Below are 24,193 nucleotides of genomic sequence, written 5' to 3'. Positions count from 1 at the left end.
TGCCATTGGCAGGAATGTATTTTCTTTTTTCTCTCCCCCCCCCCCCCCCCCCCCCCCCCCCCCCCCCCAACATACTACTCGCTGTGTTTAATCAATCTGTACATTAATTATCTTTAATGTGGCCCAGATCAGACACAGGTCTAAATGGGTTTATTAAAACAATCCACTGTTAGTGTAAGTTAACTTCACGTCACCAGGCTTTTTGCATAGCGGTAGTGTTTGGCACTGTAAGGTAATTTTAGTGCTCAGCACTCAGATCTCAGTTAGACTACTGTATCCAGTAATTTGCACGAACCAATTGTACACCAAGAGAAACCAATCACAATGGTTTGATGTGCAGATGAATATTTAATTGACATTGTCCAAGCCTAATGGTCTCACAGTGTAAAGATACAGGAAGCTGGGAGATTGAGTATGGGAATGACATGTAGCAACTGGGGACTCTGTGTCAGGGGTGGTATTTCCCAGAACCACTTGGCTATCGGACCCACAGAACCATGTTAAGTTGTATTTTTCTCTTTAGGCTGATCATCACTGAGACAAGCAACAGTACTAAAATATGTTATGCCTTAACCAGTGATTTCTTATACTGTGTGTGTTTGTTTTTAGGGGAAACGATAAGCGCTGGTGTGTTGGCAGCCTTGCCCTGCATGGTAGGAACATTTTGATATTATTCAATTTACACTATTGCCCTAGCAGAGGGAGTAGCTTCTGGTTGATCCCACAATTTTTCCTTTCCTCTCAAATTCGCCTTAAATTAATATTTTGGAAGGTTTCACCTCATCTATGTGGTGTTGCAGAATTGTCGACTGCCCACATTTTCACACCAAAAATGTGGAACTTTCGATTTTAAGGTCTCCATTCAATTTCATTTGATTTTCGATACAATATAGGATATACTTTTTTGTATACTCTTTTTACAGCACTGAGAGCTATATGACTATTAATTTGACTCTGAGTCAACTCCTTTGTTTGTGGTCTGTGCTCGGTGGGTGTTGCTTCTCTTTTTTTATTGAATCCGTAGGAAAACGGTGGGGGAAAGATCGCTTCTTTTCGCCTCACCTGCGTCAGGGTTACTGTGATTAGGTTAGGGAGGGAAGACTTCAATATATTGTCCTAGGCAAAGTCAATGCCTAAGATGCAGTATAGAGAATAGTGCTTTCGCCATCTTGTTTTTAAAAAGAAAGAATGTTGCAATTTTAGATTGGGTTGGTTCCCCTGGTTCATAAAATCATACAGGTCATCTTGTAGTTTATGTCCTGTGTGTTTTATGTGTGAGACTGTGCATGGCACGATGGTCAATGATGGTCAGTTTTACTGATATTAGGGTTTGGGTTAGGTTTAGATATAGAGGTTAACATTCACCCGCGCGGTCCAAGTGACCAACGCCGAGCACTCCAGACCTCCGCTCCAGCCAATCACAAGCCGCCCCTTCTAATTTATTCAACTCTGTCTCCTACGGATTCCATTATCGCCCCCCGTTGCAAGCACACGTGCCGAATGCACAGAAAAAAACATAACAAAAGCCTTGTGGTTCAAATTCGTGCAAGTGATTCGCAATTCGGATTTCAATTCACTGAATCGAATGTCAATTTCGATTTGAATTGCGGTTCGCATCGGAATCATAACAGCCTTAACTGTAGGCAATAGGCTGCATGATACTCATGCAAACCCTTTTTTTGCCCTGGGCACCAAATCTCTTCACCAAGTAGATGATCTACAAACTCATAACACATCTCAGTGTGAGGCGTTGTGAGCTGGTAGATCTTCTCTGTTTGTAGAATGCTTCAAGTGGTTAATGTAAGAAGAAAAGAAAATGTGTCCCGGACACACATTTTCTCTAAATGAATTCCTCTAAATAATGTATTTTTACTTTACAGTGGCTGAACCTGGGATGACACATGGGAGCCTGCTGATAATTATCCAGAGGCCAACCAGTAGGCGTACGGCCGTTCACCTTTGTTGAGGATATGCCAGCCAAATGACCCCCCGACAGGCACACGCCCCAGCTCACAGCACACCAGCACCTCACGCGGTCGGGTTTACAATACTGTTCGGCTGCCGAGCGGGGGCTTTTTTGTTTATTGTTACAAAATATACATGAACCAATTCAGCCTTATTCCAACCATTTGAAAATAACGATCTACAAGCTCACATTGCGTTGCAATGCAACACATTGTGAGCTTGTAGATCAGCTATTTTCATGTTTACATTTGGAAACTTGAAATGGGACCTTCTTGTTCCTTCTTATTTTATTTTATTTTATGGTTCTTTGAATACTTTTTGATGCTAATAATTTTGCACTTTTACTGATGCCAATTTCGTTGCACGTTTACCCAAGTGAACAGTGAATTACAGACTTTTACTTGTAACATTATATTTCTTTGTAAAAGATGTGAGTACCTCCACTGCCCTTGTGAAAGGCTATATTTTGTTCTGTGATATATTTGATTTTTGTTTCATTAAAATACATTTGCACATTGAATGCTTTGTTTCTTCCATGATATCAATCTAGAAATACAATGTATGCAATTATTGTTGAACTTGTATTGAGTAACAAAGCAATAGGAACCACAGACATGTGTTTGCCTGTATACATAATTTCACTAGCCATGTTATTTAACTTTTCTTTCCCCATGGTGTCTCCATTTTAGCCAGTGACATGTAATGTTACACTAGTGTGTTTCACACACTTGGTTTGTGTCACATCAACATAATAGTTACAGTATATCTTTGACTTTACAGTAGTGAAAATGCCTTGTATACCAATCTGCAACTATAATGTACTATGAACAGTGATATTAACTATTTTGTCAATCAAATGAATGACTAGCCTACTAGATATACTAAGCCAGATACTCTAGAGTCTAGGGAATACAGTCACCTACAGATACACTACAACTCTATGGACAGTTGAATTAATACTATGTAAGCTACACTACATAACTATTAAGAGGCAATATATAGGCTACCATCTCTGCAGTGAAATAGCTGACACGCAACTATCCTGGCGCTGTAGTGTAATACCTGTTTGCGCCTGTAAATGTGATGTCATTCTTCAGACTCATCCAAGAGAACATGGTTTATAAAAATAAATGAAGTTGATGCAAGGAAATATACAAACAATGAGAATGTAAAGCCATACACCTTTATGGCTTTAAAGCTATAAAATTTAGGCATCATATGCCACTCATCTATACTGAGTGGCAAAACATAAATCATCGTGAAGCATTTGAGTATGGAAGCACTTGTTGGGAAACCCCACACTCCTGACTGAATCCTCATGACGCTGCTTGCATGATTTATGACATGAAAATGTATGTTTTCCGGAGGGGTAGTAGCATGCAGACAATAAACAAGGTGATCTAGGATTGGAAGCCTCGAGAACCCTGTGTAGCCGTAGAGGAAATGGCCTCAACAAGTGTTACAGAGAATGACCTGTTTGACCAATTTATTTTGTATCATAGGCCAAGCCATAAACAAAGAACAGACTGAGCTGTTTTCTGACCTTGTCATTTGTCATTTTAAGAGACATGACTCTCCAATGCAGAATGTACTAGTCGAGATCCATCCTGTCAGCCTGGAGAATAGGGTTCTAATGGCCATATTAAGTAAAGGGAAGGTTTAGGGTTATGTAACTGTAAACCTATATATCAGGTCTGTTATGTCTTTTTCAAAATTGTAATGGCTGACTATATAACGTTTTGACCAGATGAAGAGCTAGAAACGCTCGAAACGCTGTCAATACAAATTCAGTCATTGGAGCAAAGTGTGCGGGTTTCTCTTCAATGTTTACTATATAAGGCACACATCAATATCCTGAGCACATTTGGTTACTAAATCCTGAAACATGGTTTGACTGGTTTTATCTAGGATAGCTCTGAAATGGTCTGACTTTGTCATAGGTCAACAGCAAAGCCATCATTTGAAAGGGCTTGCCCTACATAGAAACATATTACATTGTGAATATTATGCATGGGTTATTCCTGCTCATCACAGATGCCCTTTGAACATTGACACTGACACATTTGAAGGCTTAGACCAGATGTCAACAACAGAATGTGTTTACATGTAATTGAATCTAACAAGACAATTGGGATTTTGGGTAACTGCAGACAGACAGATAAATTGATTGTTAAACACCAACAATTGCAGGTCGATAAAAGTCAGCTATTGAGCAAGCAAGTTATTCCTCGTATAATGGTGTTGTGCACCTAAAACGGACAATATCACAATGGGTTATGAATACTACTCATTAGAGCTTGTGTGGAAGGTTATTTTTAGTCAAGTTCACATTCCTATGTGTTATTCTGGATCCCACCAATGTTATAAAATAGACCTGCCTCACCTGTATCTTGATTGGCTCCTTGGCAAACCAAGTTTTACTGAGGTTGGGATTGAGGTAAGGTTCAGGCATAGTTTAACTGGTGTTAAAGGTTAGTGTGCTGGTCAACGCTAGACAATAGAGGTTATGTCTGTGACACCATATTCATCATACATGGAAGTTATGCGGGAACACCTATTTAGTGGTAATAAAAAGAGCCAGCAGGAGTTATGAAGAGTCAGCAAGAGTCATGAGTATTAGTGAGGAGTCAGGAGGAGTTCCCCAACGAGCGCTATCAAACTCCAAAGCTTCTTGCTACTTTATCTTAGTGGCATATGATATGATGCATACCCTCATTTAGTTATTACACTATAACAGTAGGAGTCATGAGGATTCAGTAGGAGTGAGGAGTCTGGAGGATTTCCCCAACGAGTGCATCCAAACTCCAATGCTTCATGCTGCTTTGTGTTTTGCCACTCAGTCTAGAGTGGCATATTATGCCCACCCTCTATTATTGTATTACTCTATCACACTGTTACACTATTATGTTATCACAATATTACTATATGACACTATTACGTTTTTAAAATATTACACTATTACGCTATTACATAATTACACTATTACACTATTACGCTATTACACAATTAGAATATTACACTATTACACTATTACACTATAACACAACCCTTGGTGTCAAGTTTTACACAAAGCTCCATTTCGAGATTCCCAGGCCCCTTATGTCTTCCCCAGCTTTCTGATACTCATTACTTTCATACAAACACATTGTTAACACTATGTTATAGTTAAAAAGCATTATAATCTGCTAAGTGATTATATACTATAACAGATTCCTGTAATTTGGTGTTGTAGTATATTTACACTGCCAGCCAAAGCCAGTAATCACCTTTTAAAATCATATTTTGGCAGTGTGTGGTAATAGACTGGTCTACAATGATTAACATAAAATATGTTTATTGTGCTCAAGAAATGTCCCAACTCCACACCTTGAATGCTGTCCGCAAATTTGCCCTCCAGCTATTGTGAATGAAAGCATGATTTGCAGTTTTGAATGAACTAAATGTTATGAAATTGCTTCATAAGAAAACAGACATTTACATAAAGTAAAGTATTACTTGCATAGAATACAAAATATACAAGCTGTCATTTCCTGTTCTACAAGTAGCTTTAACTCATTTTATTCAGAATCAGTCTTATTGCACATTACATGCTATACAGATGCCTGTATTATGTCGCCCAGAGGCACTCCAGTTACAAGATGACAGATAAACAAGTACTTTCAGATACAGCAATAGAGATGAATACATTCTAGAAGTATAAAAAAAGGAGGCATTGGAGCAACAAGGAAGGTTTATCTGGCTTTTATTAAGGTGCAGAGAACTTTATAAATCGGAACAGCATATCCGTGTTAATCACACCTTCATACGGTACAGAAGGAAAACAAAAGTAAACGAACAAGTTTCGGCAAGGTAAGGTAAGGCTTCTACTTAGTATGAGTACTGTAGTGTCCACCTTTAAGTTTCTAAAGATTCACACTTGCAAATATTAATACTAAATGAGGCTCTCATACAGGATTATAAAATAATTATAAAAAAGTGTGAGCAGAGGATATTGTGGCGTCCCTGTTACATTCCAGACAGAATAATAAAAACCATGGTTGACCAGTTAACTGAAAAACATTAAAGGACCACTTCACCCATTCATACAAACACTTCAGAAACATTTCACCTGCCCCCGCAATGTTCTCACAAAGAGACTTCTGTGCCAGGGACACTAAGAACACATTCAAATGAATACTAATGTTCTCAAATTCCAAATCAAAGCCTGTGCCCCAAGCCTGGAATTTTGTCATTTTAGAGGCAAGGCCACTTGGCCTTTGGTGTTGTCCATTTTTGGAGGGCACAAAGGCCAAATGCCAGGGCAGGAAGGCCATAAAATAAAACAAGATTTTAGTCCATTGAAAGAATTTGTTGAATTTAAGGGTTAGATGTGACAACCTTATCTGCAGTGAAATAGATAAATGAAGCTATTTACTATCTGATCTATACCCAGCCCTGCAACAAAGTCACTGGATTGGTTTAAAGATGGGGACTCGAGGAGTTAAGATTTCAGAATCTCAATAAAAGAAACTGGTGTCTCCATGACTAGAAAGAGACACAGCTGTCTACATGACAAGAAAGACACTGGTGTTTACATATACACCAGAAAGTGACATGGTGTCTAAATATTAACTAGAAAGAGACACTGGTGTCTACATATTAACCAGAAAGAGACACTGGTGTCTGCATATTAACCAGAGAGAGACACTGGTGTCTACATATTAAACAGAAAGAGAAACTGGTGTCTACATGGCTGGAAAGATACACCAGTGTCTACATGACAAGAAAGAGACACTGGTGTCTACTGTCAACATATTGACCAGAAAGAGACAGAGGATAAAGTGGTACAGTCAGCTGGGGCATTAAGGCCACTGTCGCCTCAGGTCATGCCATTGAGGGGCACAAGGCCAAACTGAGGTTTAACATGCAGCGGCCATAGCATTCATGGCCTACATGAAATGCATCCCATTTGATTCTCAAACATCAAAATGCGTAAAGGTATGAATGTAGGTGCCAATTGTCACAGTTCATATTTTCTGTAATTTCATTATTAAGATTAAGAATACTTTTTGCTAAAAAGGTTAAAAATGTATATTTATGTGAATTTGATTGCATTTCATATTGCATATTGCATTTCATTGTGTGTTTAAAAACGTATAATTGCCTTGCCCTGGTAAAAAAGGTCTAGCTGACCTGATCTCGTTTAGATCTGTTTGATGCTCTAGGTCAAAAAGGTTTAGCTGACCTGTTCTAATTTTGTGCTGTTTGATGTTTAATGAGTGCCTAGTTAGCCCACTCTTTGATGCACCTGTGTATAAATATGATGATGTGAGGCTTTCTGTTCAGTTGGAGTCTGTCAAGCAGTGAAGCAACACAGTTTTTTGACCGTACACTTGACTCTGTAACCTTTTAAGTTTTTCAAGTAAAACCTTTTTTAAGAAAAGTTTATTTTGTCTTGTCGTTCGCGTATGGATACTGTTTTGTGCTTTTTATGGGACTACTCCACCAAGTGGTACATTTTTTGAACATTTAGACGGAGTGCCACTACAATGAAGCTGTCTGTAAGTCACCATGTCCATTATGGAACCTATTAGTAGCCTACCTACAGCACATACTGTGCAATAGACATACTTCTGTACTGTAGCACAAAACACTGTTTAGCAGGCAACAAGCTGATGTAACAGGTTTTGGTTAACGGTAAAAAAAAAAAGAAAAAAAAAAAAAGTGTTGTTCCAGTTGGAATGTGAAACAGGGCAACAAGAAAACAAGACATTTGGCCTCTGGGCCTCCTGAAGAATGTCAATGGTTTAGATGGATGTTTACTGTGATATTGTAATATAAATCTTATTTCAGGGGTTGACAGTAAGGTCTCAGTCCATGTCATGTTCTACTAAACAAAATAGTACATTATGGAATAATAGGTAAAATTGTAATTACTGTTCTATTTTTCTCTCTCTCAATGTTTCCGGGGATGTGCAATAACAAATGTCATACCTCATTTCGTTAAGCCAAAAACCTAGCTATGAATATGACAATGGGTTCACAATTATTGTTTTATATTTTCAAGTGTAGCAACAGTGACAACAGCACATTAGGCAAACAGTGCTCTTATTTAACATTCCCCAGGCAAGGAGAGAGGGCGAGATCATTTAGCGACCTACAACCGGTTCGCAACGTGGTCGGTAGTTTTCAGCGACCGGGTCGCTAAATCGACCGACTGGGACGCTAAAACCACCGACCGGGACGCTAAAACCACCGACCGGGACGCTAAAACCACCGACCGGGACGCTAAAACCACCGACCACTGTCTTGTAGCTGCCATGGCCATGCTGTTTCAACAGATAGGATGGTTTCCATGACCAGGGCTTCTGTGCCAACCTAGGATCTCTTTCTCCTTCCTTATCTTTCGAAGGATCCTGGCTAGTGTTGTCACGATACTGGATTTTCAACTTCGATACGATATTTTGAAATATTTCGATACTCGATACCATTTTCGATACCACGCAACCACAGAGAATTTAGTGCAAAATGTATTTTTATTTAAAGAAAAATACACAAATAAAAAAATGAACTATCAAGTGTCTGGAAGAAATAACTACACTTTCTTTCACAGTAATATTTCTTTCACAGTAACAGTGAGTGCATGGCATGCATTGCAATTGTAAAGTAAATATTGAGGTAGTGTGCATATTCAAAAGCCTCAGATTGTCACACTGTAAAGGCCAGGGCTCCAGACTAACTTTTTTCACCAACGTCCCAGGACCGTCCCAAACTTCAAATTTAACTGTCCCCAAATTAATGTAACCCGTCCCCAAAAATGATATTAAAAAATATATAAATTCATGAATTAATATATTATTGTTGTAATATGTATTATTATTATTATTTAACTATTATTATTATCATTATTATTGTTACCCATATGCTGGTGAAATTGGCTTGGCAATCCTTTCCGTTTTTATACTGTCATCAGTATCAACAAGCAACCCCCCTGGTTGCTTGTTTCTCTCTCAAAAACAAAACCTGGCAACATTGGGTGATCACAGTCAGACTCAGAGATGTGTTTATCTTAGCACAGGACGCTAACAAGCTGGCTGCAGTGGACACACATGCTGCTCATGATTAAATGCATTTATGTAGTGCAATATTGTGGATATGTGTGGCTGGCTACCAACAGGGAGGAAACATCGGGAAAGCACTGTTGATAGCACGCAAAATAGACGCTTGGCACGGGAAATAAAATAGACGATTCACGGACATTTTTTAGCGTTTCTTCAGCAGCCTTTGATTTTAGCACTTTTGCAGGAATAGCATGGTGCCCTGTCCTTCAGCACGTAAAGCGTGTGCATTAATCTGGCCATTCTTTGGCATGATGTGAGTTTGTATGCCTCTTAGATTAGCTCACGCAGCCACCACTAGCTGCAGTTGTGTGTGTGTGAGAGTCAGAGTGTGTGTGTGGAGGGAAGAGGGAGGGACGGACGGACGGACGGGGAGAGAGAGAGCGAGAGAGAGAGATAGACGGAACACTACACTATAGCCCCGTTCAGCTCGCATCGTTGTTTTAGTTCAGATGAACTGTAATGAGATGGAGTTATTTATTTGAGCGAGCGGACCTGTTGTTGTCGAGAGTTAAATAAAAGAAAGAAAATAAGCCGCCACAGCTCGGGAACGCTCCAGCTTTCATGGCCGTACCGAACTGTAAAACGTAGTATCGATACTACCGATACTACGGAAAAGTCGTATTGTACCGAATGGATTTTTTCAGTATCGGTATTTATCGATATACCGATATTTTTGACAACACTAATCCTGGCACGAGCTTTGGATCCGTCAGTGTCTTTCTGCAGACGCTGAGACCTCCTCTTGATCCCCAGCACCAGCATCTCTATCTTGTTGGACAATGCATCTGGGCAATCTGGCTCATCGGCAGTAGTTGTTGCAGCTGCAGGGAAGAAATAGATGGATACAAAACCACAGTATAAGACATGGATTAAGAAACCAAATGTCAGTGAGCTCAGGAAATGTTACCATATCACCCCCATTTTAGCGGTCTTCAATGGTTACCCGCCAGAATCGATTTAAAGATTTTACTTTTAAAGCTGTGAATGGACATGCTCCCAGTTGACATGCTGGAACCTTACAAGCCTGTGCACAGCCTCAGATCCTCAGACAAGGCACTCCCAGGGGCTCCCACCCCACAGTTTATCACAAAGGCTGCTGGGGCTTTTGAACGGGAGCGTGTCGCTGTTACTACATGTCATCTTTTCGACACCCGACTCTAACCCTCACCCTAACCTCCGTGGAGTGAGTCGCTAACCCTCCGGTCTAAATGTTGGTCGTTCGAAAGAGCGAGATTTCCCACTTTTGAACCCCCTACCAGTCGACCTTGCAAATTCAGTCATCTTTTAAATCCCCTCTTAAAAAACATACTCTATGTTAAAACCTTTTCTTAAATTCTTTCTGACATTTTTTTTAATAATATCTGCATGTGTCTGTTACATTTTCTGCCTACTGTGTTATTTTATTCATTGACCTTTTGAAGTAGTTTTTCCTTAATTGCTTATCATGTTGCTCTTTTACCCTGCATTGTAAAGCACTTTTTGGCAATGTCTGGAAATGTGCTGTATGAATAAATTCCATATCATTATAATTTGTTTTGCCAATAATTGTACATACTTTAACCCCTGTGCTTAAGACGTCTCCTCGCCCTCCACCACCCCAGCTAGCACTTTGTCGTTTTGGATGTGCTTTTATGCACAGGGATTCAGAGCCCTATTGGTCTGGACGATGAATGTATCAGTTGTTATGACTGAACATACAAGATTCCAGAAATATAACTTTATAACACATTATGCAAAGCCTAGATATGATTCTGCCAAATAATGTGTGCATTAACAAAAATCAATTCCTCACCTTCTGCCCACTTCTGGACATCCTTTGCCCAATCCTCCAACTGGCTCTCTGCCACTGCGAACTCGACCTTCAATGCTTCTAGGTTCTGCAGTTGGCTTTGAAGACCTTTGACGGCCTACAATGACAAAGAATCAGAGACAAGAAAACAATGTTGTCTCAAACAGGTCAAATACTGCCACATGGAATATTAAAGATCTTAAATAACATCATTGTTGTCATTACCTTCTGATATCGGCGACACAGTGAAGTGGTTAAAGCGTCAACCTTTTGTTGATTCCAGTGGATGGCCATTAAGCTCAACATATCTGTGCAAATATAAATGTATGCAAATTTGCCAAAAACATTGAAAATGCCAATATTTTGCTGATTACAGCACATGGTCATTCGAGTCAACATGTCTGTGTGTGCTGCATATTTAAATTCATGTTAACTTATATGTAAGTATTATTACCGGTATACTAGTATACTTTTTTGATGTGGTCATCTCACCTGCTTTAGACATATGTTTTGTGGTCACTGCAATCCGAGAAAGGAAGGCATTGCATTGCTCTACCTAGATAGATAGAATGATAGATACCTTTATTATCCCAAGGGGGGAAATCGGTTGCCCAGAGGCAGCACAGCAGTTAAGGTTACACGCAACAGTATGAAAAGGAAAAAGTACTGTTATGCAGAGTGAAAAAAGGCAAAAAAAATATGAAAAATCAACAATACAGGTCAGTAGCTAATACAAACCTAGAAAATAAAGTGTCTATAACAGTCAATGCTCCATAAATGTCACCTCAAACATTAAGTAATACAAATGGTAAAACGTAACAATGCATTGCAAAACACAAGAAGTGTCCTTAGCCCCAAAAAGTGTCCATAATAGTCAATGCTACATAATGATATCACGTATCTCACCTCCTCTCCCAAAGTTAAACCAGCCCCGTCTTGATGATTTCCACTCCATTTCACCTGGGAAAATTGTATACAACAAAAATACAATGCACAGATTAGGGTGACATCCATGTGGTGATAAAGTCATTAAGTAAGTAATACTATCACATAACCAGTAAGACTCCCTAATCTGGAGATAAGCGACCGTCAGGTCGCAGCGTGATTCTAGGCCAAAAAGTGTAGGAGAAGTGTCAAAAAATGTGTTTGTAAAAATCAGCCTGATGGTGGCGCTATATGGGACAGATCCATGTTGATGAGATGAGAGTAGACATACTGTGTACCGATTTGCGTGATTTTATGGCAAAATCTGTAGGAGCAGTGTCCAAAAATGTGTTTAGCAAGAATCGGCCTCATGGTGGTGCTAGAAGAGGTATGAAGAGAAGCAACCCGCACTCACGTTTATAGGAGTCTTTTTTAATAAATAAACAGCAGCAGCAGTAGTCAGGACATGCATTTTTTTTTTTCACGTTTATAGGAGTCTTTTTTAATAAATAAACAGCAGCAGCAGTAGTCAGGACATGCAGACGCGTTTCGGCCCTCAGGCCATCATCAGTGTAACTGAGTTACCAGTGCAGGAAGTGACGTACATATAGTTTCCAATGCTTTGTCATGCAATCATTACAGCTGTGTCTCATTATCAAATGACATCATTAGGTAAAAAATAAAAATAATAATAAAAGCGGAAAACAATCAAGGTGATACAAAGTCAGTAAATATCATCCCACAGAGAAAACCCACACTTTTGTTATAGAAAACAGTTAAGTTGCAGTTCTTCATTTAAACCTTTAGGGAACTCAGTGTTCATATAGTGGATCCAATAAGCCTCTCTTTGTAATAGCAACCGGTCTCTGTCTCCTCCTCTTTTTAAGGGATTTACTAGTTCTATGCCTTGGTATCGCAGTGTACAGATGTCATGTCCTGTGTTATTAAAATGTCGAGCTTTAGGGGATTTTTCAACTTTGGTTCTGATGTTACTTTTATGTTCTGTAATTCGGGTTCTCAATTCTCTCTTGGTTTTGCCTGTATAGCAAAAACCACAGGGGCATTTAATAAGATATACTACATACTTGGTCTTACATGTGATTCTACCTTTTACTTTGATTTTTTGACCTGTATGAGGGTGTACAAAGTACTCTCCTTTTATCATCGCGCTGCAGTTAAGACAACCATTACAGGGAAAATTACCTGAGGGTATAGTGGACATAAAATGTAAAGGCTGAGTGTAAGTATCGTTTTTGACCAAAGTATCATTCAGGTTCTTAGACCTTTTGTTTGCAAAGATAGGGGGGGTCCTAAAGGCTTTGCCTAAAGAAGGATCACTAGAGAGAATGTGCCAATGTTTTTTGACAATTTGCTTAATGTTTTGAGAAATAGGAGAGAAAGTAGTAGACAAAATAAACGTGTGGCCTGCAGTAGCAGTAGGGGGCTTGGGGGTGAGGAGACCAGTTCTATTTAAAGGTATAATTCTAGTCATACAAGTCTTTAAAATAACATCATCATATCCCCTTTTCTTAAACCTGGCACTCATCTCTGAGGCCTGTCTCTCAAATTCAGACTCAGTGTTACAGATTCTTCTTAATCTCAACATTTGACTGTAAGGCAACCCTTTTTTTTAAACCAGAGGAATTGTAACTGGAAAAATGCAAGTAGTTATTTCTGTCAGTTTTCTTACGATATACTGTGGTTTGGATTAGAGGATGACATTTTATTCCCGTTCCCGTGATCCCGTGGGTCCCGCTGGATTCCCGTGGGACAGGAGTCAAATTTGTATTAATGCCAGGATTGGGACGGGACAGGATTGAAAATCAACAGGAGTGGGCAGGAGCGGGAATCATCCCAGACCAGTTCATCAAATCGCAGAAATAAATTGCACAGGAAAGTGAGGTCTTTGAACTGCGAACATTATAAAATTATACATTATATAATAATAAACATGATATCAAATATAATATGGATCAAAATAGAAAAACATCTGCACGATTTTATATATATTTTTTTTTTCGGGAGCGGGATGTGAACGGGAGTGATTTTGACCAGGAGCGGGATGGGACCAGGAGTCATTGTACAGGAATGGGACAGGACGGGATTTTTTTCCCCACTCTAGCCCAGGATTGGGATGGGACAGGATTTTTTCTGCAGGAGTGGGACGGGACAGGAGTGAAAATTCATCAAAATGTCATCCTCTAGTTTGGATACCATTAGTAGTTTTCTTAACACTTACATCAAGAAAGGAAACAGTTTCTAGGTTAGCGTCAATTTAATAGAGGGTAATCTGGAGTAAGTGGTAAAACTGTTAAGCATATCTGAAGTACCATTGAAAACAAAAAAGATATCATCAATGTATCTGAACCAACACTTTATGCAGGGGTGAAAAGGGTTATTATTATATACATAGTCTTCTTCAAATTTACCCATGAATAAGTTGGCATAGTTAGGTGAAAAAGGGCTGCCCATAGAGACACCTTGTTTCTGAAGGTAAAAGTCATTCTCAAATATAAAGTAATTCTTAGTGAGTACATCGTTGGCTAGAGTCATGATCAGATCAGTAGGAGGTGACTGATTTTCTCTAGATTGCATATAAAATCTGAGTGCTTCCAAGCCTTCTTTATGGGGTACATTGGTATATAAGCTAGTTACATCCATAGTGCATAAACATTCTGAAGCAGTAACATCTCCAATAGAATTTAACTTGTTGAGAAAATCGGAAGTATCTCTTAGATATGAGGGCAATTTAAAAACAAGGTTTTTGATATGAAAGTCTACAAATTGAGAGATCGGTTCTGTTAAAGAGCCATTACCTGCCACTATAGGGCGCCCTGGAACAGGTACCGTGCAACTCTTGTGAATTTTAGGTAGAGTATACAAAATAGGGCGTACAGGGTGTTCGTTGAACATGAAGTTATACTCATCTTTAGTTATAGATTGATCAGACAGAGCTTTATCTAGAGTCATTTTAATTTCTAAAAAAAAAGTAATAGTAGGATCACAGGTTAGTGGAGTGTAAAATTCTGAATTACATAGTTGCCTTTTTATTTCGGCAGTGTAAGACTCTATATCCTGTAGAACAATAGCGCCTCCTTTGTCGGCTCTACGGATAACAATGGACTGATCGCTTGACAATTCTTTTAAAGCTTTTCTTTCTAGGACAGATAGATTAGAATGGCATTGGTTAGTTGGCTCATCAGGGGAAAATAATGTCATCACATCTTGATCAACTAGTCTGCAAAACGTGTTTACAGAAGGATTAAAAACAAGGTGCTAGAAGAGGGCCATGTGAGACATATCCATATTGATGAGATGAGTGTAGACATACTGTGTACCGATTTGCGTGATTTTAGGGCAAAAATTGTAGGAGCAGTGTCCAAAAATGTTTTTTGCAAAAATCGGCCTCATGGTGGCGCTAGAAGAGGGCCATGTGGGAATTGATTGTGTGTGCAAAATTTGGCATGGATCGGGGCAGCAGTTGCGGAGATATGAGCAGGGCAAAAGTGTGACGTGTGACGGACGGACAGACAGACGGACAGACAGACAGATCACATAATAATGTTTTCTTACTTCACATTTAAAATCGTGAGCCTTGGCGTGAAATATGCTGAGAAAGGGTTTCATGTGAAGCAGATGGTTTAACTCTGGACATTTCTTTGCAACTCTTTGAAGGTATGGCCAATATTTGCATGCTACTGTACGTCCATGCAGAAGAACTTTATTTGCCTATCGGCCAGCTGCTTCTGCAGGTACAATGGGTATGCAAATATTTCTCCCCTGTACATATTCAGAGCACCAAGTAGCAGTCCATGACGGCACGCCGCAATCTCCAGTCCGTGCTCATCAATGTTGCTTGAGGAACGGCTGGATACCTCTCTGGCAGCTGTCCACCACAAACACCTCTCCCAGGGACCTACAATATGGAAAATTGAAGATGAAAAACCTTTCGTAGGAGCCAACTAGACTGCACTCTGTCGAGTTGCCGACTTGCGTCTTGTTATTTATATTAGGTCGCACTTCATGTTGGTGATGTCTGTCACGTCACCCTTTAATTTTTTAAATGGTTTTCCCATTGAATGACCAACACAGACACAATCACAGCCACAGAAACACTGAACGCAGTACTTGCGCACTCTGCTTGCACAGTTAACAAAAATCAAACATCATCATCCAGGGTGGGAACACAAAACAAATGTACAACAAAACAAAGCATATATATGAAATATACTGTTATACTGTTAATTTGTGAAAGCATAGATAGATGATTTATTTGTCCTTACAGAAATTCTTTTTTCACAAAGCAGCCATCAGGACACAAAATCTCAACACATAATACACAAACACAATACGTGAATGACAGAACCCACAAATCACCACTCTAACCTAACACGGACCTGTTTGTGTAGGGCAGATGGGCGGGCGCGGTGAGTCTCTCCGCGAGTCTCTGGCCAATAGCATGTGTTCTCCTTCCCCCTTCCTCCCTCTGCTCCTCTGCTCAGTGCAGAGAACGCTGCTGTGTCATGACATCAACACATTCGGTGTGACGTTCTCTGCACTCTGATTGGTTAGGGAAATTCTACACTTCCTACAACAGTGATCATAACGCGATCGCCCAGGCTTCTTTTTCTTCCGATCGCCTAAAGAAGTCTGGGTTTCCGAGGCTAACAAATCACTGACATGATACAAAAGTAGAATAGGCCACCAGTCATAATATAAACATTTTATGCGCTGAACTGAGATGGGACTTTGTTCAGAAGCCCTATACTTGTGGGAACAAATGTCCTCGAAGCCCTAGCTTGCAACCAAAGTACTTGTATTCTTCCACAGTTTCTACCCCATAGACCAACCAGCAAACTAATCCACTCCTCCTCGATAGCTTATCTCATCATGATCCTCAATCAGACCAACGATAGCATGAACAAGTAACCTCAAAGTGAGAGGAGAGCGCATTTTGAAATATAATTATAGTATGCAATCTTACATGATCGGTGCTCTGGTGTATGTAGTCCACAAATCTGGTAACATCTTCATCCCTCGCTATGAAGACTCCATCAAAGATGGGCTTTACCTCAGATCTAAATAATAAAGAAAATTAAACGAAAAAGAGAAAGAGAAAGAAAGAAACAAAGAAAGAAAGAAAGAAAGAAAGAATACTCAACATTTTAAAATATATTTCAGCCTAAGGTTCTTGTTAATATAAATGCTGTTACATTATACTCATTTTGAAGTACCTGGATGCGCTCTTAAAGCGATAATGTTTGCGATTTCCATCGACTGAAATTGCAACCATTTCTGGTGTGCAAGCAGGACACACAAGGGGCTTCTCCTTGCACAGGTTTTCGACCTCATACTGTACAGCTGCCCACTGAAAATAGCTCTTCTGGAAGGCATCTGCAGAGATCTTCCCTGTCTATTTCAAAAGAACAGCTTATAATGTGCAGGCAATAAATAAGAAACAAATTAAATGCACATAAAAAAGAGATATCCTGTAGACTAAATAAGTTAGATACTCACACGGCCAAAATGAACAGTTCGCTGATCCAGCATTTAAAAAAATGCTTGGCAGGACATTCCTGGTGAAGCCATCTTAATTTTTTCAAAAGAGAAAAATATATCCTGGGCATAAACTGTTGCAAACTGAAGTGTTGCAGGCCAGTAATTGCTACGAATTAGATCGTTCACTTCAGCAGTCCAACTGGCTTGGCATGACTCGCAACGTAGGTCAGGCATGCTGAGATCATATCGCCCTAGAAAAATCAAGGAGATGCCCAATGTAATGTAAAACTTAGCATGGCATACATTAGTCAATGGGCATTTGTTTGATTTCATAAATACACCTATGACAAACCTTGTGGGAATTAATAAGTACAAATATTTTTAAGATGCTTTAAAAAAAAAAGAAAAGAAAAATTACATCCTTACCGTCCATTGTGATCACAGTAACAGCCTTTCCTGGGTTGACCCTCAATGCCTCTTTAGCACAACAACATATACTTTCTGGGATCCGCACGGGTACAAAGCGCTCTGAAAAAGATCATACATTTGAATATAGATCATTTGTCTCAAATAGGAAATACAACATTACGATTGCTTGAACCACTTGAAGAGAGTGAATCTTTACTTGAGAAAGGTTAAAAAGAGTCCATGGCCGTAAGACAAATCAAAAAAAGGCTTTGTTAAAGTAATGAGATTAATGATTATGGTGTACTCACAAACAAGAACTTACCACAACGGCAATGAACCTTGTCTACAATACACGTCGTTGGAGGCAAAGGCTGGAAGAACCCTGCCGTCATGGCATCCCTGTTGTGCATCACGTTTCTTGTGTCTGTGTGTGTTTTGATGTCACATTCGGGACACAGGAATGGCCGTGGTTCACATCCATGGCAGCAGACAGCAGCTGGACTGAGGGCACATTGTTGGCACATGTGTGTGCCTACATCTGCCCTCGCTGCAACGCTGTTAATCAGCCAGGGTCTCTCTGTAAGCCATCTCTCTAAGAGAGAGTGGTTCCGTGTACTCCAGTCAGAGGAAGCCTGGAGGGGAGCTGTTGGGGTGGGTGCTTGCTCGATGGAAGCGGACACAACGCTCAGGGAGTGCTGGAGCTCTTGTATGAAACGCTCTGTTAAGATAGTATGGGATATTGAAAGGCAACATTGTTATGTTTTACAATATAATTTGTATAATAATGAGTATAATAAGTATAACAATGGCTGTGAAAAGGGTAGTTGCACATTTAATTTGGTAAATGTGTAATACAAATATAATTAACATTCAAACTCATTGACATATTATTATGAACATATTGCTTTGCACTAATGAAATACACTCCAACAGCATCTGCAGCAAAGGAGACCTCAGAGATTGTGTCAGGAACATCGTTGTCAGGAACAGGTTTCTTGCCACCTGGATGAGCCTTCCCCGCTATAACAAAAACAAAACATGTCAACATTTACTCTCTCCTCAGTGGCCTCCCGGCATTTGCGCTTAAGCCATTTCAAATTATCAAGAATGCCGCAAAGCATGATTGGTCTTCAACCAACCAAAGATTTCATGTCTACCCCTCTTCTTTGCTCCCTCCAGTCACTAAAACACCCTGGACAAACCACTCGTCCTAGATGCTTCTTAACTCTTCCTAGACTCTTCTCCTCCTAGCCCCCAAACTGTGGAATAAACTCCCCATTGCAGTTAGAATTGTTAGAAAAGCAGACTAACTCCCTAGCTCCCGCCGTAATCTGAAGACACCTCTTCAGACCCCACCGTAGCCCATAGAACGTACTATAGCATTTGCCTTCCCTTGACCACCGTACAAGCTTATGCAATTGCTAAAATGTAATTTAGATTGCATTTTTACAGTATATAGACTGATGTTGAGGCTATAGTGTGTATAGCTTCAATGTACATATTATTGATGTGTGTTGTTGTTTTGATTGTTTAGTTTTATTGATTTTATTGAAAGATTCTTGGTCGATTACTTGTTCTATGAATTTGATGGATTACCTTGTGCTTTCCTTGTCTATTGTAAATCGCTCTGGATTAAGAGCATCTGCTAAATGCATAAATTGTAAAATCTATAACTATATAACTATCCTTTTTGCTGTGACGGTAGTTACTGGTTATTATCCTGAGAGGACTAGACTATTTCCCAAACCATGCACTATGGGGTGTTGGAAACTCGTGGATAGAATTATAATTCTCAAACAGCCGCTCTACCTACCAGCCAGCTCAAAATGACACCTTTTATGAGGTTGAATTGTATACTGCTTTACAGTATGTATATAATATTACACGTATCTCTCATTTATATTACTTGCAGTGGTTCTCACTAAGATTTAAAAAATGATAATTAATATTAAAATGATTAATGTTAAAAACGTAAAAGCTTGAAAAACATATTGAGTCAATCTGGATCGATTGATTGAACACATGCTCTGAAAATGCACGCGATCCACCCAAATGACCACGGAGCATGGCAGCTGATAGGCTGCCGGGTGAAGTGGTCAGATGTTGTGGTCCTATGATTTAGTGTTTAGTTCAGATTAAACAATGTATTTTATATAAACAAATGGAAGAGAGAAAATGTCTTGGTCTTACCGCGCCGAGTTGAAAACAAACCGCAATGCATTATGGGAGGAGCAGAGCAGACGTAGATGCGCAGAAGTCCTTGCGTCATGACGCTTTTACCATCACCATAGCAACCCCAGTGTACACTGCTCTGTCTGTCTGAGCAACCCGCGATAGCAACAGACAACCTTCAGAATCAACTTCAACATTGTTTACGTCCTAAATGTAACAAAAAACATGACATCGTTTTGAGAAAACATAAATGCTGCTATTTGTTCCAAAACGACTGCAAAAGATTGCTGCTATCTGTTTCAAAAAAATTAAAAGCAAGCCAAACCCAACGTTGGTTGCTATAACGCCAAGAGAGGATACGGAAACGTTGTGTTATGCGGACGTGGTGACAATCCGGATGCAGTAGGCGGAATCTAATCAGTAAATGTAATCAGGAAATGAGAAATAACGATGTATTGCTGTACATTTTCTTAAATTAGGCATTTCAGTGCCAGAATAATTGATTTATGGACAGGCGCATCTATTATATAGATATATTATATTTTTAAAAAAAAGTTTTGATCAAAGCTTTACTACTGTCAATCATGTTGTGCATGCGGAAGTAATGTCACGTGACGTCACGGGTTGGAAACGTTAAATAAAAGTGTCGTTCTCAGAGAATACTCAAAGATTAAATACAAAACTAGGATGGAAATGCTCACAAATATTTACAGGTTTTTGTGTGTGCTGGCGTGTGGTTTGGTGCATTTTAAACAAGCTGCTTAGCGCACGTTTTGGATTTTTATCCTCCAAAGCTGACGTTAGCACCAGGAAGTTGCTGAGAAATTCGCTGAGTGCGCATGCGTGGGCGGAGACGGAGCGGTCTGCCGTCTCTAGACCTCAATGAATGTCTACGAGTGGACCCTGGAAGGCGGATATTGCTGTCGCTGGCTGCCAGAGAAAGCATGCACTGCCTTCCCCGGATTCTGACAAAAAGTAGTTATGTGCCGTACTCGGTGTGAGACTGTGTTGGTAGCATAAATAGAAAGGGAGATACATAAAAAAAAAGATCTACCCCAGATATTTGCCACAGATACTTTTATCTGTGGCAAATATTTTTTTTTATCTGTATCTACCATCCACTTTGAATGGAAAAATATCTGGAGAAAGAGTTTTTTTTATCTGTTATCTGGCCCAGTGGGAATGGGCCTTTACCCCGACGATAATGAACGTCTTTGAATGAATGTCAGATAGGCTAAACCCAGAATTTGAACAACACTTTTGTTTATTTAGCCTATGACAATATTGTGCTACTGTAGACCTTTCTGTAAACAACTTTGGGTACTTAGAAGAGCCGTATATATATTGTGGAAATTATATACCATCTTTTTTTTATATGCGGGTTGCGGTGCGGGCGGATTCGTAGATTGTTCTGCGACACGGGTGGGCTGTGGGCGGTGGGGCCTATGAAAAAAAGCTGACCCGCGCATCACTAGTGCCCAGTCTTCCTCACCCTTATTGTGAAGGCAGACGTTTCTAACTGTCCACGCTGGTTAAAAATCTTAAAATAGCTGATCTACAAGCTCACGTTGTCTCGTGAATGCGATGCGTTGTGAACTTGCAGATCAGCTATTTCGGCATGCAACACACGTCACACGACGAAGTATAGTCAGGCTTTACTTGGGTGGGAGACAACGTAACGAGGAGGAGACTCAGCGCTTCATGTAGAGAAGCACACAGCTGCAGACAGCACCGCTCAGGCGCTGTCTGCCGTTCACCGACGTCAGAATGAACGCGCTCGACAATAACGTTCATCAAGCAGAAACACAGAGCGTTCAGTTCACGTTCGCCCAAAATATGAACGTGTTCATGAACGATCGTTCATTGAACGCGTTCGGGTAAAACGTTGTCAGCGTGCGTGCATGCATGCGTGCACACGCACGCATGCATATTACAGTCAGTCAGCCCATTTCTCAGAAACAGGCCTCTGCTCTCTCTCCTCCCCTCCCTGTGATGTCACTGCATGAAATCACAGATAGGGGAGCATAGTTTCCCTGTGCCATACAAGGTAAATAAAAAAGAAGGTATGGACGCAATTCCACTCGGCAGATTCGTTGCACCATGGGAGCCAAACTGCAGCCGGAAGTTCTGTAGAATGCACTGTAGCAATGGAAGCCTTTGGAACAGAAACACTATTTCTGAATGACTGAGGCCTCTGTCAAATGATCACTCCTGGAAAATAAAAGGCATCATATAAAAGTTTTTTTTTTCAACTATGTTACTTTTCAACCAATCTGAGTTCCCAGGGGTTATTTTTTTACTTTTCAATGTGCGCCCTGTGCAATTTTATAGAGGCATCTAAAGAGTACAAAGTACGTTTCTGAACGTGCCGAAGTATCGCGAGATTCCCTGTCTGGCAACCAAATAACGCGATACCAGAAACCGGCAGTTTTAGTGTTGCCATGTTTGCTAATTATAAGTGACTTTGGGCTTATTTGACTGTGAAGTTGCTTGTAAATATTGGTAGTTGTAGGTGGACGTGTGTGTGTGTTTGTGTGTGGGGGGGGGGGGGGGGTCCACGACCCCCAGGGGGTCCGCGGAGGTACTGCAGGGGGTCCGCAAAATTATTGCTTGATTAATGGAAATACATAAATAAAAGCACTTCTTTTTTTATTTTTCCATTTGTCTTCAAATATTTTTAAAACATTTTCCACATTTATGTTCAAAATAAAACATGATTCTGTCCATTTTGCATAGCTTGTATGCTTACTGTGCTGTGCAATTGACAAATTATTGACAGGTCCCTGGCAAGACCCCTGTTCTTAAGTGAACAAGTTGCTTATTTATTTACTTTTATTGATTGAAGAATGTATTAGAAGCCTGGAAAATGTACAGTTTCATGACAGTATAGCCTACTTGTAATCATTGGTGCAAGGTCAACTAAAAGGAGATCCTAAGCTTCCCAGCTTATTTACACAGGAACCACTTTATTTTATGTATCTCATATAACATTGAAAGACCGACGGATGGAGCACAGTAGGCTACTCTCCATAGGATATCAGTAACAAGGCTTTTCATTGTTTTAAACAGTGGTTCTCAGTGGTGGTTGTACCAACGTACTGTACTGTAGCCTACTGTAGGTCTGCCTTTGTCTCTGCAAACTCTAAGTAATCAATCAATCACTACTGCAATTTAGAAATAAACTCAGGAATTAAACAAAGTATTGGTTTCAAAATATAATTAAAGCAGGCTGCCAAAAGTAGAAAGTGCTCATTATGCAGAATGTGGTATTTGACAAGTTATCAAATGTATACAAATCTTTTGAAAATAGCAGATCTACAAGTTCACAATCTGGCACATTGCGATGCGTTGTGAGCTTGTTGATGGTTATTTTGAATACATGCAGTAAGTGCTCATAAATAGCCTAGTGCCTGGCCCTTATTGGTTCTTTTGGGCTTGTTGTCCTAGGCCTGTTTCCTTATTTCTCAGAACCTGGCAACACTACCAGAAATGATACATGGCGCTGTTTAGATGCCTCAATACAATTATACAGTGTGCAATAAAAAAAAAAGAAAACAGGGTTAGGGTTAGAGAACGGGGTAAGATGAACCGCTGGGTAAGATGAACCACCCCCTTTATCTTTAAAACTATACACATGAGTTGTCATTTGACCTTAAAATAAGAACACAAGCATCATTTCCTGGCTGTGGAGTTTACAGACACCTGGGCAAAGTGGAAAGCATATTTCTACCCCCAAAAGTGTTTTTTTGCTGGTCAAAGTCAATTTTTGACTTTTATTGTATAATGATTTTTATGTTAAAGCAAATTTACCCAGGTCTAAACTTATATAGCATGTATGTTGGTGATAGCCCAATGTATAAAACTATGTGAATCATTTAGCTAAAGATGAGCCTTAAGCATTAAAGGGGAAGACCACCCATTTTCAATATTGAACTGTGTCATTAATATACCTTAGAGGAGTTGTGTGGAAATAGAAAAAAAGTTCCCCCCCTTCTGTGTTGCCTAGAACTGGAGGATTGATTTGGGGGTTTGTATTGTAAAGTACAACTTGATGACATCACACATTGTAATTTACAATACAAACCCCAAAATCAATCCTCCAGTTCTAGGCAACACAGAAGGGGGGGAACTTTTTTTCTATTTCCACACAACTCCTCTAAGGTATATTAATGACATATTTCAATATTGAAAATGGGTGGTCTTCCCCTTTAAGCTAGCCAGGTGTCACTCCCTTCACAGATGAGTCAGATGTTCGTTGTACTGATGTTTTATTTACAAATAAAGCACCATCAAAACTGTCAAACAGAAAGTAATAAACAGGATAAGGATAACATAA

This window comes from Nannobrachium achirus (genome assembly GCF_963921795.1).
Source record: "Nannobrachium achirus genome assembly, chromosome: 5".
Classification (NCBI taxonomy): Eukaryota; Metazoa; Chordata; class Actinopteri; order Myctophiformes; family Myctophidae; genus Nannobrachium; species Nannobrachium achirus.
Note: the sequence above shows the minus strand (reverse complement) of the source record.